Genomic DNA, 22,281 nt, shown 5'->3' on the forward strand with positions numbered 1-22,281 from the left:
TTCTTCTTGGCTGCTATAGTTTCAACTACCATTCTTATACAGATGACTATAATATCTATATATCCAGCACTAATGTCTCTCCTGTCCACTGGTCTCATATCTCCAAGTACCTGTTAGACATCTCTACCACGATTTCCCATATGCATCTCAAATTCAATATGTCCAAAACTGAGCTCATTGGTTTTTTTTTTTTTCACTAAACCTTCCCCACTTTCCTATTTCTGTTGAGGGCACCATATTCTTCTAGTAACCTAAATTCACAATGACCATCAGTTGCTAAATCTTTGGCATTCTATATCCACAAAACCTCTTGCATCCAATCCCTTCTCTCCAATTACATATCCTCTAATGTAGATAGGTACTCCTCACCTTTGGCCTGGATTGTTGAAACAGACTCCATATTGTTTTCCTAGCCTCTAACTTCTCCCTTCTCCAATCCTCTTCCACATAGTTGACAAAGTGTTATTGCTAAAGTGCTATGTCATTGCTCTGCTCAAGAAGCTTTAGTGACTTCTCATTGTCTCTGGGAGTAAAAACAAATTCCTTTGTTTGGTAATTAGTCTCTCAGTATTGGACTCCAACCTCACTCTCTAGGCTGATTACACAGGTTAGAAACTGGATCACTGGAAAGATAGTGCTGAAGGGGTAAATCCCTTTTGCCCCTTTTCCCTTTTGCCCCTTTTCAAAAGGAATTTGGCTTCTTTGTTTACCATTCCCAGAAAAACCTTAAAACTTTTAGATTCTCTCTTTGAAATCTTATTCAAATGCACTTTCCTTCCTGGCCCCAAAAAAGAAACTGGCTCCAGTTTATCTAACAGTCCGAGGAAGACCTTAAAGTTTTAGAAACTGCCTTATTTCCACTTGAAAGCAAACTTCCCCCTTTCAGCTCCCTTCATTATCTACTCTTATTGTTTATTACCTTCCAAATGGACCCAGCCAGCCCCACTTCCTCTGGCCACCCTTAATCCTAGCTAGGCGCCACGAGGTCCAGGTCCCAGGAGTTCTGTTCACCCCAGCTTACTAGCCACTCCCATCCAGATCTCCTTAGACCCCTCCTCCCATCACTTCAAACTGTTTGGCCACTCCTAAGTCCCTCCCACAGTCTTTCTGTACTTAAGATTCACCTTTGCCCCATTCAGATGCTGGGAATTTCTCATGCCTCTAGAGGCTGAGACTCTCACACCCGCTTGTCTTTACAGCATCTCCTGGCTTGGGATTCACCTGGCCTCCCCCATTCAAATGCTGAGCTGTTCTCAAGCCTAGAGGCTGAGACCCTCATGCCTGCTTGTCCTCACGAGCGAGAGTCACATGGCCTATCCACCCCAGCCCCAACTCAGATGCTGAGCTTTCTTCATGCCCAAAAGGCTGAGACTGCCTCATGACCTCTTGTCCTTACGAGCATCACCTGACCACCTTAGCCCCCATTTAGATCACTGATGTTTGGGTTCCTTGGGAGTCTGGCCTATATGCTCTATCTTTAACAAACTTTTTTCTCTGACTGGAAGAAGATTTGGGTTGAATTCTTTCAGGCATATCTGTGCCGTGATCTGGGGCTTTTTCCCAGCACCCCAAAACCTCCCGGGATCTTGGGGTGCCTCTGTGCAACTAGGAGCACCCCAAAACCCCTCACCCTCTTCAGTGCTACTCAACAGAAATAAGCAAAGTTAGGAAAAATTTAAAGAAATATTAGAAGATGGGATGAAGTACTTAGACATGAACAAAACAGAATAAAAAGAACAATGTACACAATTACAACTATAAAATGAAGAAGTAAAAAAAAAGTACTGAAGTATAAGGCTGCATATCTGATCAGTTAGAAACATTCTTGATGTTTTAACTGTTTTTAGGGATTGTACATTGTGGGAAATTCAGATGGTAACTCTTCAGGACCCCAGGATATTCTCTAAGACTATAAATGGCAGAACAGAAGCTGATAGCATTAGAAAAAGGAACTTTCTCACCAGAAATTCCATATATCAATGCAATCACAAATGAAGAAGAAAAAAATTGATTGACTGGGAGCTGAGGAGCTTATTTGATGTGTTTATTTTTCTGTTCCAGGCATCATTAAATGGAGAAGTTGGTTACCTTTTTGGTAAAATGAGCATAATAATACTGTTATTGTCCATCTTACAGGATTGTGAGGATAACACTTTATAAATTTTAAAGCACTCTACAGATGTTTTTTTATTTCTACTGCCACCACAATATTTCTACACAATAGAGCCATACTAAAAAGCAATTTCCAGGTTCCCATAGCATAGGCCCAGAGAACAAAAAGCATTATAATGCTAAGACTTAAGCTTACAGCTCATTCCAGAGTCTTGATCTCTCAGCAAATTAAAATGAGTATTTATTCTACTTTCATACACAATACTCCACTAAAACAGTAATTGCTGATAAAATGTTTTCTTGCCTGTGAAAAAAAGTAGCATCAGCTGTACCTCCTGGAATAGGGAAGTAAAAAAAAATCTCATTTTGTCTCTCCCTTTCTTTCCCTTTTCTCCTTAGAAATTCCACTGTCACTGTCACACTGGGACTCACTGCTATGCCATTAGTTTCAACCTGTCTTTATCTCACTGAGCTATTTGAAGATATGAAAAAGCATCAAGAGAGAGGAGAAAACCCCCAGAGTCCATAGTCTTCTAAAGTACAGCACATGAAATTACCACTGGCAACCCTAATCAACAACTACAATTAAGCTTAATTATAAATTACAAGTATCTAATTTAGGAAGACCTTTGCTTTATAAATTGTAGTTGTTACTAACTCAGCTACTTGAAATAATCCCAGGGCTGAAAAAATGCATTCTCCAAGTCATTAGGAGTGGCTGAATTTTCCTCTGGGGTATCTGGCAGAAAAGAATATAATTGGGAAGCTCTGCCTCGCCCTCCCTCAACATCCTCATATCACAAATAGAATTGTAGAGAAGAAGGAATTATCACTTGAAAGTCAGGACAGGTCTAATGATTCACAGCAGGGGTCCATTGGAGTCACTTGGAGTGCAATGGAAAGGCTTCCCTCACTCCCATATCCAAAGCCTCCCCCCCCCAAAAAAAACCTTAAAAATATTAACCTCTAAATTCCTAGCTTAGAATTTAGTTTATTTTACTCATTTACTCTCTCCCAAGGATCTATTTTGAAATGCAAATACTCCTGGGAGGGGCATCAGACTAATATTGGTGAGTCACATGTGAGTTTTCATACTAAGTAGTCTTAGGTTCTAGAAACTCAAAGGGAAAGGTAGATAGAAAGGAGAAAGGTCAGGAAAGAAGACACTTATTTTTTTTATTTTTAGGCAGTTGGGGTTAAGTAACTTGCCCAGGGTCACACAGCTAGTAAGTGTCAAGTGTTTGGTCTGAGGTCACATTTGAACTCAGGTCCTCCTGGCTCCAAGGCCAATGCTGTATCCACTGCGCCACCTAGCTGCCCCCCGAAAGAAGACAATTTTGCAGAAGGATGATTCCAGGGTTAAGATAAAAACTTGGGTTTCAGTTTTCTTTGCATGAAAGCTCCCATTTGTTTTCTGAACAGTTCTGCTTACTTTGCAGACAATTTTAAAAAGCACTTTGCTGCTTTACCATGAGGTGGATATGATACCTTTCCACTAGGAACTCTCACATTCACCCAGACAGTTTGTACCTGCCAACCTGGGAAGGAAGTGCTAAATAAGTGTCATATTTTCTATGGTTACCAGAAAATCAAAGACCTAAACTTCAGCTCTACCTCTCATTATATGGTTGTACCAAGAATATCTAGGGGTGTGTGGATTTGTGTAAACTACCAATTAGAACTACCAAGCCTCTACCCACTAGCTAGTCTCACCTCTTTTTGAATTTTCTGTATTTCAAAAATCAATCAACAAGAATTTATGAAATGCCTGTGTTGTGCTAGGCAGAGAAAGGGCAACTGCAGAAACAAAGGTATAAATGTTGTAGTTCCAGCCCTAAAGGAGCTTATATTCAATAGGAGAAACAGTACATAAATCTAAAATAAGTGTATGTAAAAGAAATACAAGGTGGTATTTTGAGGGAGACACTTGCCCTTTTGAAGGGGGCAGCATCTGAACTGAGATGTGAAACATCCTAGAGATTCCAAGAGCAAAAGGTAATGAGGGAGTGTATTTCAGTCATAGGGACAACCTATACAAAGTCACCATGGAGACAGGAGATAATTCCATGTGTGAGCAACAGCATAAAAAGGTCAGTTTGGTAGAATCAAAAGTTTGTAAAGGGGAGTAACATATCATAACTAGAAAGGTAGATTGGAATAAAGTTGTGACAGGCTATAAATTTCAATGAATGCTCTCATGTGACTTTGGCATAATGGAATTGGTTCCCTGAAGAAGCAGACCCACATGCCAGAAGGATGCATGTAATGTTTTTCCTTATCATAGAATCAATAAGTTTATTCAGCATAAAATCCCAGAAGATTCCTCTTTTGGGAGTTCCCTGTATCAGTGAAATCACAGGTCTAGACCCTATCCATATAAAATCAATAAGGAAATAACCACACCTAACAACCAGAGGACACAATGCATAATTTTTTTAAAAAAAGTACTAATAAGAAGCTATGAGCTCGCATTAACAAGTCTCCTCACCTCCACCCCCAAACATAATTGATCTGGATCCAGGAGTCCTAGGCAATATACAGCTTCAGTCCACCTCTGAAGAGACAAAAAAAAAGAAAAAAAAAGAAAAGAAAAAAATGGAATGACATTTAAGTGAAACTCAGTAGAGTAAGTAGGTGGTGCAGTGGTTAGAGTTCTGGGCGTGGTGTCAGGAAGATGAGTCTTCCTGAGTTCAAATGTGGCCTCAGACACTGCCTACCTGTGTGACCTTGGACAAGTCACTACCCTGATTGCCTCAGGTTCTTCATCTGTAAAATGAGCTGCAGAAGAAAATGGCAAATCATTCCAGTATCTTTGCCAAAAAAACAAAACAAAACAAATAGGGTCATGACTGAAATGACTGAACAGCAACAAAAGGGTAGTTGCTTCCCTGTCTTGGCTATGTGGTTACTTGCAGGAATCTCTGGTCTAAAACTTTGCTAACTTCAGTCTGGCCAGGTTCCTTATTCCATTCCATAGGAAAGTACCAGTGCCTGGTACAAATGAAATGCTTAAGAATGCTTTTTTTTTTTTTTTTTTGCAAGGCAGTTGGGGTTAAGTGACTTGCCCAGGGTCACACAGCTAGTAAATGTTAAGTGTCTGGTCTGAGACCAGATTTGAACTCAGGTCTTCTTGACTGCAAGGCTGGTGTTCTATCTACTATACCACCTAGCCGCCCCAAGAATTCTTTTGTTATCCATCCACTCATTCATTCATTCATTCATCTCCTTGTAGTTAACTCATCACATTACAAGGAGAATGCAATCAGTAGACAGCCCCAGTTAAAAAAAAAAATCTTGTCTTCATTACTTGGATCTTAACCACCACTCTCACAATCAATGAACTACATTTTTCTTTCTCACTCTAATTTTGACTTTGTTCCCCTAAATCAATGCTCCCAGGGCAGGGGGTGGGGTGGGTAGCTTAAGAGTCAGAGGTGCTACAAAAGATTTTTTCCCAGTTATACTCTATGGTTGTGCATCTTAGAACTCTACAATTTCTTTTGGGCATTAGCAAATTGTAGCAGTTATGATTTATGCTTATGAAGCAAAAGGAATATCATTGAGCAAATGGATGATTAGAAAAGGAAGTAAGCCATGTGGAAAGAACAAGGCATAAGAAAAGGGAAGGTAGGGTGCTTCATTAATACTCATGAAATGTAAAAAGATCTGGAGGAAAGGCTCTAGCAACCCAGACAGCTTCTCTTTGGAGGATCTATGGAAGAATACCTCCCATGGTGAGAAGATATAAATGGGCTATGTTCTGTACCCGGACAGCAAGTATCCACCATCACTGAGACCAAAGATTTTTTGAAATATAATTGTTACGAAAAGAGAAAAAAGACATATGATTATGTCATTTGAAAAGGAAGAGAAACAGAATTTCAAATTCTCCTTTTCTTATTTATAAAATAAGTAAGTTGCATGATATGATCTCTTTCTAGCTGTAATATTCAACATTTAGCAACTTTGAGGGGGAGGGGTCTAGATCTGCAATTTTATGGGTTGGGAGAACTCTGGTGTAGGAGATGTTTCCACTGATGGAAAATGGCAGCTCATAGTTGCCCAGGATACCATGAGATGAAGTGATTTGCCCACGGTTACTCTGCTTACTAGTATGGGTCACAGGCAGGACTTGACCCCAGATATTCTTGATTCCAAAGCCAGGCTTCTAGGTAGTACCTAAGGATGTCTCTCAGTAAATGCTTTCTAAAGGCCAAAGACATGTAAGGAACCTCACTGGCCTCTATAAGGAATACAAAGAAAACAATATAGGCAGGGTCCTCCTTCATGGAACTTGAGTTTATAGCTCTATCCCATTATGGTGATATATGACTATAAGCTCAACCACCAAGGATGCTGTGGCTAATGAATCTCTTGAGCTTTAGAGGTGCGAGCATAGGGTGTCTGCATTATATACAACATTAACTAACCCATTCCTCAACCCCAGTGGCAGACCTCTAGTTTGCCTGAAATGGGGCGAACCAGACCAGATCAGAAAAAAAGCAGATCAAATCTCCTGTGTCATCAGAATAGGACCGGGCCTGTGAGTGACCTCTGAATTTCCAATTTGGACAAGATGGAGTAAACTAGTTTTTTTTTTTTGTTTGTTTGTTTGTTTGTTTTTGGTCTACTGCTGTGGTGATGTAGGAAACAGGGGATATCAATAAAAACTTATTTTTCAGAAAGAATCTATGGTTCTATCACTGCTCATATTTTATTAAGGGGGATCTATTTTAACTAGCCCACACAGTAACAACTTAGCAGAGTAATTAGATGGGTAGTTAGAGACCTAGATTGATGTCAGTGACATCACCGAGTAAGTGGTACTGTGAATAGAGATATGGCCTTGCAGTCAAGAAGACCTAAATTCAAGACTTGCCCCTGATACATATTAGTTTGTGTGTCCATGGGCAAGTCATTTAAACTTTCAAAGTCCTAGACAATTCTTTGAAACTATAAAAATTAAAGATTAGTTGCTTATCTACTATCTGTGAAAGAAGTTTCTACACTTCAAATTCCCTACACTGATGAAATCACAAATCTGAATTTTTAAAAAATATACATACACCTACCAAGAAAATATATAGGAATCTATATAACTATATGTATTATATTTATATGATCATGATAAGAACTGTATTTTTATAGGCCATCCTGTTCCAATATCACTGACCTCAGGAGCCACTCACAGTCCACAAGTTATAAGTAACTGGATGGGAAAGGATTAATTTGGTATGGGCCCTGATCCTTTGGCCCCCATATCACCAGGCTGACTTCCATAACCCCTTCTAGTATGGTGTATCAATCTGTAAGGGAAGCAGAAAGACTGTGGAATGAGACATTTAGCAGGAAAGTAGGTCCCATACTACATTGATAACTATTGATTACTCATGCCTCCAGAAAAGCAGGTTTGACTTATAATAGAATTTTACAACTGGAAGGGATCTTGTCTGGGCTCCTCATTTTACAGAGAGAGAAACTGAAGTGCAAAGAGGTTAATCTGACTTGCTTAAGGTAACATGGCTAGTTAGTGGCAGAGCTAGAATTGGAGTTGCCTGCTTTCTAATCCAATGTTTTTTCCCTTACACCATGCTCACTGACAGGATGTGGTACGTACAGTCAATCTATCAATACAGACTGTCTACAAGTTAAGGGACTTGGAACTAACCAACCATTAGACATTTTGATCTACAGGTGGCAGAAGAGGCTCCCACAGATTGCCCATTGATATCTGGGGTTGACTGTGCACTGAAACTCAGAACCAACATAAAGTCAGTGTCAGCTTCCTGGTGCCTTAAGGCTGCTCTGGATTCCCTTGCAGTGCTTAGTAGAAGGGATGTTGATTTTATCTTGGTCCAGATCTGGGGTTTCAGCAAGTCTTTCTAAAGATTCCAGCAATTAAAAAAATGATTGGTAGCTTTTGTGCTTCATAGCACCTTTATTTCCAAAAACCTATGGCTCTGCCCTTTGAGGAGCATCCTTTGTAACAAAGAATAAAAAAAAGTAAAGTGTTCTGCAAGTCTATCAGTGATTATCTTAAAAAGGGAAATTCAAAGTCCTTTGAATAAGAGATAGAAACTAAAACTGTAATTTAATTTTATCTACACATATCTTAAAAGGTTTTCACTATTCTGCAACTTAGTACCCGACTTGGACAAGTCACTTAGGAACATAGAATCATAGATTTATCGCTGAAATGGGGCTCGGAGAACAGGTGAGAAAACAGGTGAGGCTCAGTGAGTCAGCTAATAAACACTTATTAAGTTCCCATGCTATATGCCAGGTACTGTGCTAAGCACTGGGGATACAAAGAAAGGTAAAAGACAGTTCCTGATTCCCAGGGAGCTCACCACATAATGGCAGAGATAATATGCAAACAACTACTTACAAACAAGTTATATACAGGATAAAATGGACATAATCAACAAAGGAAGGCACTAGAAATAAGGGGGTTTGGGGAAGGCTTTCTGAAGAAGGTGGGATTTTACCTGGGATTTGAAGGAAGTCAGTGAAGCCAGGAGGCAGAGACGAGGAGGAAAAGCTTTCCAAGCATGGGGACAGCAGATGAAAAAGCCAGGGAATAGGGGGTCTTATTCGAAGAACAGCAAGGAGGCCATGGTCACTGGATCTCAGCAAAGTGTTTGCCTAAGGTCATACAGATAGTAAATGAGACAGCCAGGATTCAAACGCGGTGTAATTTCCACTAAATCACACTTAGTTTCAGTTTCAGTTTTCTGATCAGAAAAATGAGGGTGGCAGATTAATTGATCCCTATGGTCCTTTCCAGATCTTTTTGCCATTCAGTCGTGTTAGTCATATCCAACTCTTCCTGACCATGTTTGGGGTTTTCTTAGCAAAGATACTAGAGTGGTTTGCTACTTCCATCTCTAACTCATTTTACAGATGAGGAAAATGAGGCAAATTGGGTTGAGTGACTTCCAGAGTCTCACAACTAGTAAGTCACTGAGGGGGCATTTGAACTCAGGTCTTTCTGACTTCAGGCCTGGTGCTCTATCCACTGTGCCAACTAGCTGACTCTTCCATCTCTATGTCTATGATATTATTTGTGTGTAATTATACAATGTGCTTTATAAATAAACAAATATTCTACACACGGATATAGCTTAGTTGGAAAAAATGCCGGAGGACTTCTGCTCTTTATTTTCTGTGAGATTTTTGCACATCACTTAACTTCAATGTACCTCATTTTCCTCATCTGTAGAATTATGGGATTAGACTTTGAATTTACTTCCAATCCTATAACATGTAACACTGAGACTAGATGATCTCTACTGTTTCTTTCAAGTAAGAAAATATCTGGTGGTCAAAGGATATGAACAGACAGTTCTCAGATGAAGAAATTAAAGACATCTATAGTCATATGGAAAAATGCTCTAAATCACTATTGATTAGAGAAATGCAAATCCAAACAACTCTGAGGTACCACATCACACCTATCAGAATGGCCAACATGACAAAACAGGAAAATGATAAATGTTGGAGAAGATGTGGGAAAATTGGAACACTAACGCATTGTTGGTGGAGTTGTGAAATGATCCAAACATTTTGGAGAGCAATTTGGAACTATGCCCAAAGGGCTATAAAAATGTGCATACCCTTTGACTCAGCAATAGCACTTCTAGGGCTATATCCCAAAGAGATCACACAAATGGGAAAAGGACCTATGTGTACAAAAATATTCATAGCAGCTCTTTTTGTGGTGGCAAAGAATTGGAAATTGAGAGGATGCCCATCAACTGGGGAATGGCTGAGCAAGTTGTAGTATATGAATGTGGTGGAATACTATTGTGCTATAAGAAATGATGAACAGGCTGACTTTAGAAAAACCTGGAAAGACTTGTATGGTCTGATGCTGAGTGAAGTGAGCAGAACCAAGAGAACATTGTACACAATAACAGCCACGTTGTGTGATGACTAATATTGATAAACTTAACCCTTCCTGGCAATACAAGGATCTAAGACATCTCCAGAGGCCTTGTGATGGAAAATGCTATCCACACCCAAAGAAAGAACTATGGGAGCCGAATTGTTATTTTTTTTCTCTTCTGTTGAGTTTTGTTTCCTCTTTCTGATGGTTCCTCCTATTGATTTTAATTTCTACTTACAACATCACTAATGTGAAAATATGTTTAATATGAATGTAAATGTATAGCCTATATCAGATTGTGTGCCGTCTTGGGGAGGGTGGTGGGGAGGAAGGGGGAGAAAAATTTTAAACTCAAAAACATGTGGAAATGATTATTGATAAATCAAAAAAAATTAATAAAAAAATTTTAAAAAAAGAAGAAAATATCTGTAAGAGTACGTAGCACACTGCCTGGCACATAGTAGGCACTATATATATATATATGTGTGTGTGTGTGTGTGTGTGTACTTACATATGTGTATATGTGTACATATGTGTACGCACATATTTATCTTAACCGAGGTCTCTCTCCATACACACACACACACACACACACACACCAATATTTATCTATCTATGTAATCCTAGCAATATGTTTGTGTGTGTGTAAGTGTGTATCTTACCCATTCCCTTCTGCCCCCTTTTAATTCTATAATCCATTCTTTTAATAATTTAATAATTCTTTTAATTCTATAATCCATGATCTACATGTGCAATACAATATACAGTGCTAGGTGACTCTATGCTGGTAATGGAGTCAGGAAGAACTAAGTTCACATTTGCCCTTAGATACTTACTAGCTATTGTGACCTTGGGCAAGTCACTTAACTTCTGTCTACCTCAGTTTCCTCATCTGTAAAGTGGGGATAATAATAGTACCTATCTTCCAGAGTTTGAAGATCTAATGAGATCATGTTTGTAAAGTGCTTTGCAAATCTTAAAACACTATATAAATGCCAGCTATTATATCATATCCACATATAATCATACTAAATCATATTCATAAACATGAATGGGAATAAATGATCATATCATTATTTAATTCATAGTTATGTATAAGAGGTAGTGTGGAGATATTGGGGAAAGCAGTGAGCTATGTGTTACAAGCCTAGGATTCTAGGCCAGACTTGAATACTACCTATGTGACCTTAAGCATCAGTGTCTCCCTCTACAATATGATTTAGGTTAGACTAGATAATTTCTCCATCTAAAAGTTCTGTGATTCTCTAAGTGCTAAATCATCATAATGAAGAATTTCATTCTAGTTCCTTAAAAGGACACCTAGCCACAAAATTGAGGTATTCTTCAAAAAAAAATTAACAAATAAATGTTACCCATGAATTTGTCTTGGGCAAATTGTAAACAGCTTTACAAAACAAAGATTAAATGAAATATCAGTTTAAACCATTAGAAAGATTTGCTTTTTAATTCTGCTTTTTAAAGCTGTCAAAGTAGGTGAGCAGCCTCATTATTTCAGGCATCACATTGTGTGACTCTGGAGGATTCCTCTGATAGCTCTTCCCCAAAATTAAGATATAGTAATGAACCTCAAGGAGAAAAATTGAAAACAATCTTTAAAAAAATCAGATGAGTTTCAGACCTAAAGTTTAAAAAAAATCCTTAATGACTTTTAGCTTTAGAGCCAAATGTATTTCTTACAATTGTCATTTAGTTTTCCAAAGTGCAAGACCAGTGTGTTCACCTGTTAATGTGATTAGGTAAATTTTTAGCTTTAATTTGGTTGCCACCTGCTGGCTGAAACACAAAAGCTTCTATTCTGTAGCAATTCTATTCTATTCTGCTCTTTGGCTCATGAAGAACAAAAGTAATCAGACTAACTTGACTTCTCAAGGGAGGGAAGTGCTAACACCATCATCTTATTTCCCACCCCTTTTCTCATATTAAGCAGGAAATGTTAAGAAGCCAATTGTCACAAAAATCTGAATCACAGCTAGACCTAGAATATGATCAAAAAATTATTCCCACCATATTCCATCTGGGGAGCTTGGGTAGAGCTCTAACAAGATAATGATTGTGAAGTAGAAAGAGAATGATATTATAAAAGAGGATTATTAAGTTTCCTTCTTTTTCATTTCCATCTCCACACCATACTGTTTTCATTCTGGCCATCAACCTCCATTTCTCCTCAACACCCCACCCCCAGTCTCCCATCCTTGGATTTTGTCTTTGGGTCTTCTGGCTCTGATAGGTAGATTTATCTTGTCTGGAACCAGGTCTCCTTATCACTTCCAAATCATCCATATACTATGCCATTTCTCCAGTCCCCCACTTTTCTTTTTTACAAATTTTTTATTTTTGTACTTCTGCCTCAGCATCTGATAGGACCTTGACCTCATAGATGCTGAGTTAATTTGCACCAAACCGAACTAACTTAATATACAACAAATTCCCACTAACACTGATAACTCACATTTACATAAAATTTTAAGTTTTTTAAAAAATTAATTACTTAATTTTTAGTTTTCAACATTCACTTTTATAACCACCCCCCCACTTTTCAGCTGTCCTGCATGTGTTATCTTCCTCTATTAAGATGTAAACTACTTAAGGGCCTTGTTTGTTCCATATTTCTATTCTAAATGCTTAGCACATAGTTCTCCTATCTATAATAATAGATAGCATTTACATGGCACTTTAAGGTTTTCAAAGTGATTTATATCTTAACTCATTTGAACCGTGGGAGGTAGATGTTATTATTCCCTTCTTTTACAAATGAAGAAACAGAGGCACACAGAGGGCAAGTGACTTACCCAAGGTCACATAACTAGTAAGTGTCTGAGGAAGAAGTCAAACTTAAGTCTTTCTGATTCCAAGTCTTGCCCTCTTTCCACTGTGTCACCTGTCCATCTATCTGCCCATCTGTCTGTCTGTCTGTCTGCCTCCCTCCATCAGTGGGGACGTAGTAAACTGTAGGTTCAGAATGAGATATATACATTGTCAGACATGGGGATTGTGCCAATTTGTTTTGATTTCAGGTGCTCCTTTGCTACAATGGAGAGCTCTCTTAGGGCAGAGAGCAGTTGTATATAAGTGACAACTAAGTTTTCAAATAGCATTTAAAAAGATTAAGATGACGAGCCATGGACATTGATGAAAATGTAACTATCTGGTTGTTTAGCAAGGGAAAAAAATCCAGGTATTTTGCTTTTTTCCAGACAGGAAGCACTTTCTTGAGAGACTTTGGGAACTAGTACTATATTAGGCAAGAATGTGGAGCAGGAAAAGTAGTAGATGACTCAATTTTAGACTCTCCAGGTGTACCCTACTTAACACTAATAGTTCAGATAAAACATGTTTTTGGATTAAAAAAATATTACAATGGGAAAGTTGGTTCATAACAACAGTGTTATGAAATGGGAAAACAGAATATATTGTTGAGCAGCCAAAACTCATACTGTAGAAATATAAAAAACATTCTTTTTAGTGACCAGAAATTAGAATAGGGCTGGGATGCTTTGATTATCCAATAGATCCAATGTGTGGAGATACCTTGGATTTTTTTTTTTTTTGGTGAGGCAATGGGGTTAAGTGACTTGCCCAGGCTCACACTGCTAGTAAGTGTCAAGTGTCTGAGGCTGGATTTGAACTCAGGTCATCCTGACTCCAAGGCCGGAGCTTTATCCACTGTGCCACCTAGCTGCCCCATACCTTGTCTCTTTTAGGGAGTCAAAGAAGTCCAACCTGACTCTAGACCCTTATGCAGTAAATCAAAAGAACCCCTGAGGTTTACTGTTATTAGTGTACAAAATAAGGATCATAGTAAACATTTAGCCTTGGTTGGGACCTTAGAGATCATTTACAAATGAAGAAATAAAGGCCCAGATTTGATTAAATAACTTGCCTTAGGTGATATTGGTAGTAAGTAAACAATCAAAAATCCAAGCTAGAGTTCTCTGATTCCAAATCAAGTTCTCTTTCCACACTTTGGGGAATTAATAGCTCAAGAATAATAAGCAAACAATTCAGCAACATCTTGGAAGAATGAGAAATGAATCTAACTCCTTCCTCTCTAGGAATTCCTTAAACTACCATTTCAGATCAAACTCAACAGAGAATTTAGTTTCTTTTCTTTTTTTTTTAAATCTCTCCCAGAGGAATATGGCAATGGAAAACAGCATGGTTTAATGTAATAAGCATTGGATTGGAAGTCAGAAGAGCTGGGTTTGAATCCTATACCATACTCATTTAGATATTGGGGTTTGGATAGATCAGGAAGCACACAAAAATCAAGCAAGGCTTGGGCTTGAAGTTCTCTGAATTGATGTACAATGGTTTCTGGCACAGCCCACAGTGTGAGTTCATCCACCACTGCACTGCCAAGACTCATAAAGGAATGGAGAGCAAGGTCTAGGTGTCCATTTTCAAGGGTCAGGCCTACATCCTGGGCCAAGTGTCTCACTGTACAATGAAGAGTTGGTGTGCAGGGTGCTTATGAGTCCTCTGATGACACTGGCTTCATCAACATTGGCCCTCTAAGGCTAAAGGAATATCATTGTCTGCAGAGGAAGATTACCACCAAACAAAGTAGACAACCATCCATAGTGTGGAACAACTCCTCCTTCTCTGCCAATTTCCACAGGTAATGGCACTGAACGTCATGGCATTTTTTGATTATCATTCTCTCTTCTTGCCTACAGCTCAGTCAAGCCATGTTTCATGTTCTTCTTCTTCTTCTTCTTCTTCTTCTTCTTCTTTTTTTTTTTTAGGCAATTAGGTTTAAGTGACTTGCTGAGAGTCACACAGTTAGTAAGTGTTATGTCTGAGGTCACATTTGAACTCAGGTCTTCCTGACTCCAGGGCAGGTGCTCTATCTACTGAGCCACTTTGGTGTCCTATGTTTCATGTTCTTGTAGCAAAGAGAAGTGGTTAACAAGGAGTGGGGGTGGGGGGAAGGATGAAGTAGAAATTGCAACAGTAACAACAACAACAATAATAAAAGGCTAATGGGGGGGGGCAGATTACTCCATACAGAGCCCCTGTTTCAGATGCTTAGGGGAATAAAAAATTTCAATAAAACATCACCCAATTTTTCCCAATCCAGCTGGGCAGATATGACCCATACAAGAAATAACCACATTTATATATAATGCAAAACAATGCCAGATGACTCCATTCAGGAGGTCCATATAAAAAGAGGGCTATGTAAGGTCCAAGGGAAGGAAAAGATCATGACCAAATGAAAAAAAATCAGGAAATATTTCTTATAAGTGAAATCTGAATTGGGCTTTGAAGACTGGGCAGGATTAAGGGGGTAGGGCATGCCAGCCTAGGGAATGATATTAGCAAAGGTAAGAAAGCAGAGAACATAAAGTACATAGGTATCCATCCTCATCTCCCTTTGAAAGCCTACTGTAGGGCGTGAACTCTATTACAACTCACTGACACATTTGTAAGGCAAATAGTACCAAGGAGAAGAATAATTCAAACCTGATGGCTAAAGTCACACTTTGATGAGAAGATAGTAGAAAGGAAAAGGGTCTATCCAATTCCTCTGGTCCCAGGCCTAGGCAGACCTGCCACACACAATTGATGAGTATAGCAACAGTAACAGTGGAATAGATTTAGTAAGAAAATACTTCTCAGACACAGAGAATTTTAAGCTGAAGCATGAAGGATATAATAAATATGGATTGTGGGAGAGAAGGGTAAAAGGGCATTCAAGATGAGAAGAATGGCATAAGCACAGGATAATTAGAAAAGAGGAGTTCTAAAAAAAATATTTGGAATAATAGCTGTATTTTTGGAACAGTATATATTGCCTTCCACAGTGATTACTAGCATGGAGAAGAACATTCATTTAGATGTCCAAGTGCTGATATGTTAAAAGAAAAATCAATCTTATGTCTTAATATTTACATAACTGTAGCTTATTATATTCTGAGGTCTCATAGGGCACCAGTAGTGGTTGGCACACAGGGAAGATACATAAAGATTATCTGATTTTTGGGTTTAATCAGTTATGTAATCTTGTTTTCAAGTTTACTTACCATGAAATTCACTTTGGGTATTGGTTAGATATCTTGGCAGTCTAATTTGCCTACAGCGTGAAGGCTATTACTGTCTAGAGTACTACCATCCTCCCAGTCAATACCATGACTCAAAACCTAGGTGTCATCCTGGATTCCTCACTCTCTCTCACTACTTCTCATATCCAATTACTTATCTGTTACTTCTACATTCTTAACATCTCTCTATAGGTCCCCTTTTCTCTGCTGACATTGGAACCACTCTGGTATAAGGCCTCATCACCTCATACCTGGACTATTCTCACAGCCTGCTGGTTGGCCTCCTGCCTCAAGTCTCTACCTACTCCAGTCTATCTTCCATTCAGCTGTCAAACAGTTCTTCCTAAAGCACAGGTCTGACTTCCTGAACCATCCCATTCAGTCAACTCCAGCATCTCTCTATCACCTCCAGGATCAAATATATAATCCTCTCTTTTAAAGCCCTCATAACCTGGCCCCTTGCTACCTTTACAGTATTCTTATACCTTATTTCCCGTCCCATTCTTTGTGACCAAGTGACACTGGTTTCCTTCCTATTACTTGGATGTGACACTCCATCTCCTGAGTTGAAACATTTTCTCTGACATGCCTGGAACTCTTTCCCTCATCCCTACTCCTGGCTTCCCTGACTTCCTTTAAGTCTCAGCTAAAGTTCCATCTTCTGCAAGAAACTGTAGTACTTGATCTTAGTGCCTTTTCTCTCAGCCTACCCACAATCTATCCTGTGTATGTTTTGTCTGTATAAAGTTATTTGCATGCTGTCTCCTCCATTAGACTGTGAGCTCCTTGAGGGCAGGGACTGTGGCTTTTTTTTTTTTTTGCCTTTCTTTGTATCCCTAGTGCTTAGCACTGTGCCTAAAATTGATAGTTACTAAACACCCGTTGACTGATTACTTTGAATTATTGTCCTCTATTTACATAGGCAAATAAATATTTATGTAGGGTGCCTATTGAGGGAGCAAAAGCCAAAACAAGGACTCCTGTTCTTTTGAATCTATTGCAAAGCAACTTTTTTTAAAAGACTCATCTATCCTAATGGGGGTGGCAAGGAGAAAGTGCCTACCAAGACACATATTCCTTCTAAAAACTTCCATTTTGAAGAGGGACCATCTTTTGCAGGATACCACTGATGTCTGACCCGCTTATCTAATTCCTCACAATGTAATCTTAAACACTTTCTGTGGCAAGTGAAAAGGGAAGGAAAAAATCACGAATCCATGAGACAGCTAGGTGGTACAGTGGATAGAGTGCTGGACATGGAGTCAGGGAATCCTGAGTCAAGAAGACCCTGGAAAACTCATTTAACCTTTGGTTTGCCTCTGTTTCCTTAACTCTAAAAAGGGGACAATGGTACCTACTTGTTGTGAGGATCAAATGCAATAATATTTAAAAAGCTTTTACCATAGTACCTAGCACATAGCAGATATTTAATAAATGTTTATTATATCCATCCATTCATCCATGGTCATTTGGGTCATGTGAGGACCTATGGCTCACTTTGGAGTGAAAAAATCCATTGAAAATAATGTTCATTCAAATCCACTAGGTAATCATCATTTATTTTGCTATATGACTCTAAGAGGTTACCCATGAACAAAAAGGAGCAGTTTATCTATTACGGTTGTTTATCCATCATTCACAAAGAAGACCATTATTTCAGGAAGGTGATGCCATGACTTGCAAGTGAATTGGATTTAAGTGAGGCAGGGCTGTGCAAGGTCACTAGCCTCACTTTCTCCTCCAGAACCATCTGGGTCCAGTGGCAAGATATAGATCAGGATGACTGAAGATGACCCAGATACAGTGGGAGACCTTGGCATTTTTAAGTTAAGGTGTTTCCCAGGTCTCAGTTTGTTTGAGTCATGCCCATTGAGTGATTAAGGCTAGGTTAGAAATGAGGCAAAGAATGGCCTCTTTCACTTAGTAAAAACAAACAAACAAAAAACCCCCAACAACCAACAATCTGGGAGGGAAAGACCCTACGGATTTCTGGCCAAAACAGAAACAATTGCTATTTACACTCACTCTGAGCCATCAGGGCCCAAACAATGACCAAGAGAGGCTTGGGCTCCGACCTACTATTGGCCAAATCGATGTGACCCAGAGTGATGGGTTTAAGGCATAGTCCTTGAGAAAGAAATCTAGTCAGTAAACCCCAAGATATCTTGGGAAGTTTCAGTGATCAAAATTTACATTCCTTTGGACAGAGGACCCAAAGGTAAGGGTATTTTACCCTATGTGGACAGAGGGAGAGGAGGGAGGGAGAGAAGGGAGAGAGAGAAGGAAGGAGGGAAGGAGGGATGGAAAGGAAGCAAGAGAAGAAGGAAGGAAGGAGGAAAGGAAGAAAAGAAGGAAGGAAGCATATCTATTATTACTTCTATAACAAAGAGGTCATGTTACATACATATATTCACCAAGTTGCCCTGCAGCAAAAAGAATCCCCAGTAGACTGGATAGCTCCATTTCTCTGTCTAAAGATAGCATCATGTGGACAATAGGCATTCATCCATCATCCACTTGATTTTTTCTGTATGGAGAATTGGGTTGAACTCTCTTCAGTGATTATGGGTCTCATTTAGAAAGATCAGCAGTATTCTAGGGAATAGAACAAACAGAAGCTCTCTGTTCTTAAAGTCTTCATATTATATATAGGTAGGTGGCTTTTCTGTAATCTCTGAGCCTTTCATTTCTTATTTCTTAATACCGAGCCATATTTTCCAATATATTTTTCATCCTGCTCCTCTGTACTTACATTGGAAGCCACCAAGTATTAAAGCACATGTTGATTTAATATGGAGCATTTTATTTAGTTCTCTGTTATCCTCATCCTCTTCCACAGATGTTGGAATGTAAGCTGCAATTATCTTTATGGTGGTCCTTTTGAAAATGCTCATCACAAGCACTCAGCAATATTGATTTTTGATAAATATTTATCATTAGAGAGTTCCCTCATCCAGATCTCACATTTAATATTTACTGAGTACCCCAAGTATGCTAGATATGTTTGAAATTACACAGAAGACCACATGAATAATTCCTTCAAACATACAGATGAACTAAAAGTGTAGAACATTGTGCCAGGACATAGAGGAGATCTGATTTTTCAGTTTAGATAAAGTACTGCCCCCACTAGCCACACTTCACTCTCTGAACTTTTGCTTCCTGCTCCCTCTGCCCCTGCAGCCTTCTTCCATGCTGAGTTCCTCCCAGAACCTCCATTTGGAGGAAGAGCCCAGACCACCCACCTATCACTCTCCAGATTTATCCAACATGCTGCCATTTGGGTAACTTCATCTCCTCCCTTTCCAGCTTCCTTTTATGTGTTTTCTTCCCTGGCTAGAATGTAAACTCCTTGAGGTCAGATTCAATTTTTCTTCTTACTTGTATTTATGTCCCCAGCACTTAGCACAGTGCCTGACACATAGTAAGTGCTTAATAAATGCTTGCTGATTTGACTTGTTGACATGCATACTCCATGTTACTGTCATGTATAAATCTTTTTTTTTCTCTTAGGGTACTTTCATGTATATTATCTCATCTCATTTGGAATATGAATATTTTGACATTGTAAAGGGGAAAGATGTTGGAGGTTAGTGTGAAGAATACCATTTGAATTCAACAAACATTTTAATGTCTACTCTGTACTAAATACTATACTAGATCAAGGATAAAAGATAAAAAAAAAAACAGTCCTTGTCCTTGGGGATCAAATAACAATAATTATTATCATTGTTAATAACTATATAGTGCTTTAAAGTTTGCAAAGAGCTTTGCATATACTGTTTTATTGGAGCCTCATAACAAGTTTGTGAGATAAATAATGCTCGTATTCCCATTTTTACAGATAAAGAGACTGAGTTTCAGATAAGTTAAATGTTTTTCCCATAGGTAGGAAGCATAAGAAGCAGGATTCAAATCCAGGTTCCCTGGACTACAAGTCCAACACTCTAACTACTATGCCAAGCTGCTTCTCCTAACACAGAGATGGGATAAACCATGTACATAAATAACTATAATACAAGCTAGAGTCCATTATGGGGAAAATGATCATAATCTACTTGTATTTTGTTAGTATTTTTTCTTAAAGGGTATTTAAACAGCAGTAGAAAGAACCTTAAAGTTAAATGTCTATGATCATCATCTAAAGAGGAAAGGTAAAAGAAAAAAATTTTAATCAACTTCAAATTTTAGGTCAAAGAGTGAATAGCAAGAGAGATTCTAGGAAAGAAGGAATCACTCTGAAGCTGAGAGTCTAGACATAGCTTGATCAAGGCCTATTCAGAAATAGAAAAAGACTGATCATGAAGAAAATGATGAGGAAGAATTACAGGATTTACCTATAATTTAATGCATATCTTGCTTTTTAAAAAAAGTAACCCAATACATTTCAAAACTCCTTCACTTCCTTCCACCCCTGCAACACTATAAAAATTAACTATTTTCTACCTTTCTGAGCTTGTTATACATTACTCCCCTTTACATATCAGCCAAACTGACTACTTTGTTCTGCAGATAAGACAATGTCACATCCTTATCCCTCTGCACAGACTACCTGTAAGCCATACCTTGAATAGTACTCCCTTCTCATGCCTGCCTCCTAGAATTCTAGTCTTAAGAATAATAAATTACTGCTATACCTTAGGGACTGAGGCTCTGCATGCACAGCTTTCAAATGAGGGTTTGGGGTCCTTTTCTTACACTATTAGGTTTATGTGAAAAATTCCTTAAGACACTAGTTTTGGCTCATTTTTAGACATTCTACAAAGTAAGGAGTGGAAATATATGCAGTGTAAAGTATGAATCATTATAGGATGGTTATTTATTTCCTACATACAAAAGAAACACTAAAAACAAAACATTGGTAAGCATTAATTAACAGAAAGATTGGATAGGATTCAGTAACTGAACTTGTAACTAACACTATATTCTCATGGGACTTTGGTACTTAAATCTCCTCAAACTATAAACCTTTTGTGGCAGATTGCTAAAAAGGTGTCGATATATTTCACCTCAGTTCTGCCTTGTCTTCTCAAACTCCATGTCTTCTGGTCAGCCAGGTCTGAGCTGTTCTTCTTATTGGTGGTCATCCTTCCTAATGCAGAACATTCTCTTGCCATCAGTCAATTTCATTTGATGGACCCCGAATCTCTAGACCTCTGGAACATATCAAGTCACCTCCAAGCCTGGATACATCCACTTCAAAAATCAACATTTATTCACTTACTCAGGAAAGGAAACACAAAGCTGGAAAAGCAAGCAAGAGCCCAGGCTCAAGCTCACCTCATTGAGTCCCCCTGTTCTAGGTGCCACATGGGAGCAATCACCATGATGTTGGGTTGGAGGAAGGACACCAGTTCCAAGCCACCCCTCCAGTGAAAGGCTCAAAGGGTATTAAGATGCTTCAGAGCCAAGAAAGAAGAGAAAGGAATGGGGACTGGTCTCTTCCTTGCTGAGTCACTAGTTCTTCCTGCTCAGTGGTCAAGGAGGGGATTGCTTTATCATCTAAAAGTATAAGAGTCTTTTAGCAGTGAAGTCCACATGTCCAGAAACAGCCAGGAGCTTCTGAATTCTTGAATCAAGTAAGCACTGAGCTAGCACAACAGGAAGGGTGGCTTTGCCCACACCGGGGTTCAACCCCTAGTCATATCTAGCTTCTTTAAAAGCCACTTCCTATGTAAGATACTTAATAAGCCTCCTGTTCTCGGTGCCCCACCCACTCCTGAAATTATCTTGTATTGAATGTGTATATATAGTTGTGTGTACGCATACCTGCACATATATACACACAAACATATATGTTTACAATGCATATAAGCATATGTAGACACATATGTATACACTACCCACACAAACACAGAAAATGGATTATTAGAAACCCAGACCTTACATTAATTTGCTTTGCTTTGATTCAGTGAAAACATACAGCAAATATTGCAAGCTAAAACACAAGAGAGATGGAAGAGTGATATGCATCTCTGAATATATATATATATGTGTTTGTATACATATATACATGTATACATGCATGTTGTCAGGCACATTCCCCCCAAAGTATAAGCTCCTTGAGGTTTGTTTATTTTTTTTTGTCTTTGTAGCTCTAGGAACAAAGGCAGTGTCTAGCACATAGTAAGCACCTAATGAATGCTTTTCTTGGTACCTCTCTGGGGCTTACTTTCCTCATCTGAAAAATTAAGGGTTGGATAAGGTCCCTTCCAG

General features: G+C 38.7%; 1 long non-coding RNA gene across 2 annotated transcripts in view; it reads right to left on the reverse strand.

The window, feature by feature from the left end:
* LOC114033110 overlaps positions 1-21,690 on the reverse strand; it is a 30,530-nt gene extending 8,840 nt beyond the window's left edge. Inside the window, exons 1-4 of one of the 2 annotated variants that reach the window (XR_003567925.1) lie at positions 21,075-21,690; positions 8,601-8,757; positions 7,286-7,418; positions 4,601-4,666 (exon numbers count right to left, since the gene is read on the reverse strand). This is a non-coding gene — a long non-coding RNA (uncharacterized LOC114033110). Of the gene's footprint in view, positions 1-3,389; positions 4,667-7,285; positions 7,419-8,600; positions 8,758-21,074 lie in introns of those variants that run through there. The other variant, XR_003567924.1, reaches the window with a different exon arrangement.
* Between the last annotated feature and the right edge of the window lie 591 nt (positions 21,691-22,281).

Source organism: Vombatus ursinus, unplaced genomic scaffold (genome assembly GCF_900497805.2).
Source record: "Vombatus ursinus unplaced genomic scaffold, bare-nosed wombat genome assembly UNPS02006779.1, whole genome shotgun sequence".
Taxonomy (NCBI): domain Eukaryota; kingdom Metazoa; phylum Chordata; class Mammalia; order Diprotodontia; family Vombatidae; genus Vombatus; species Vombatus ursinus.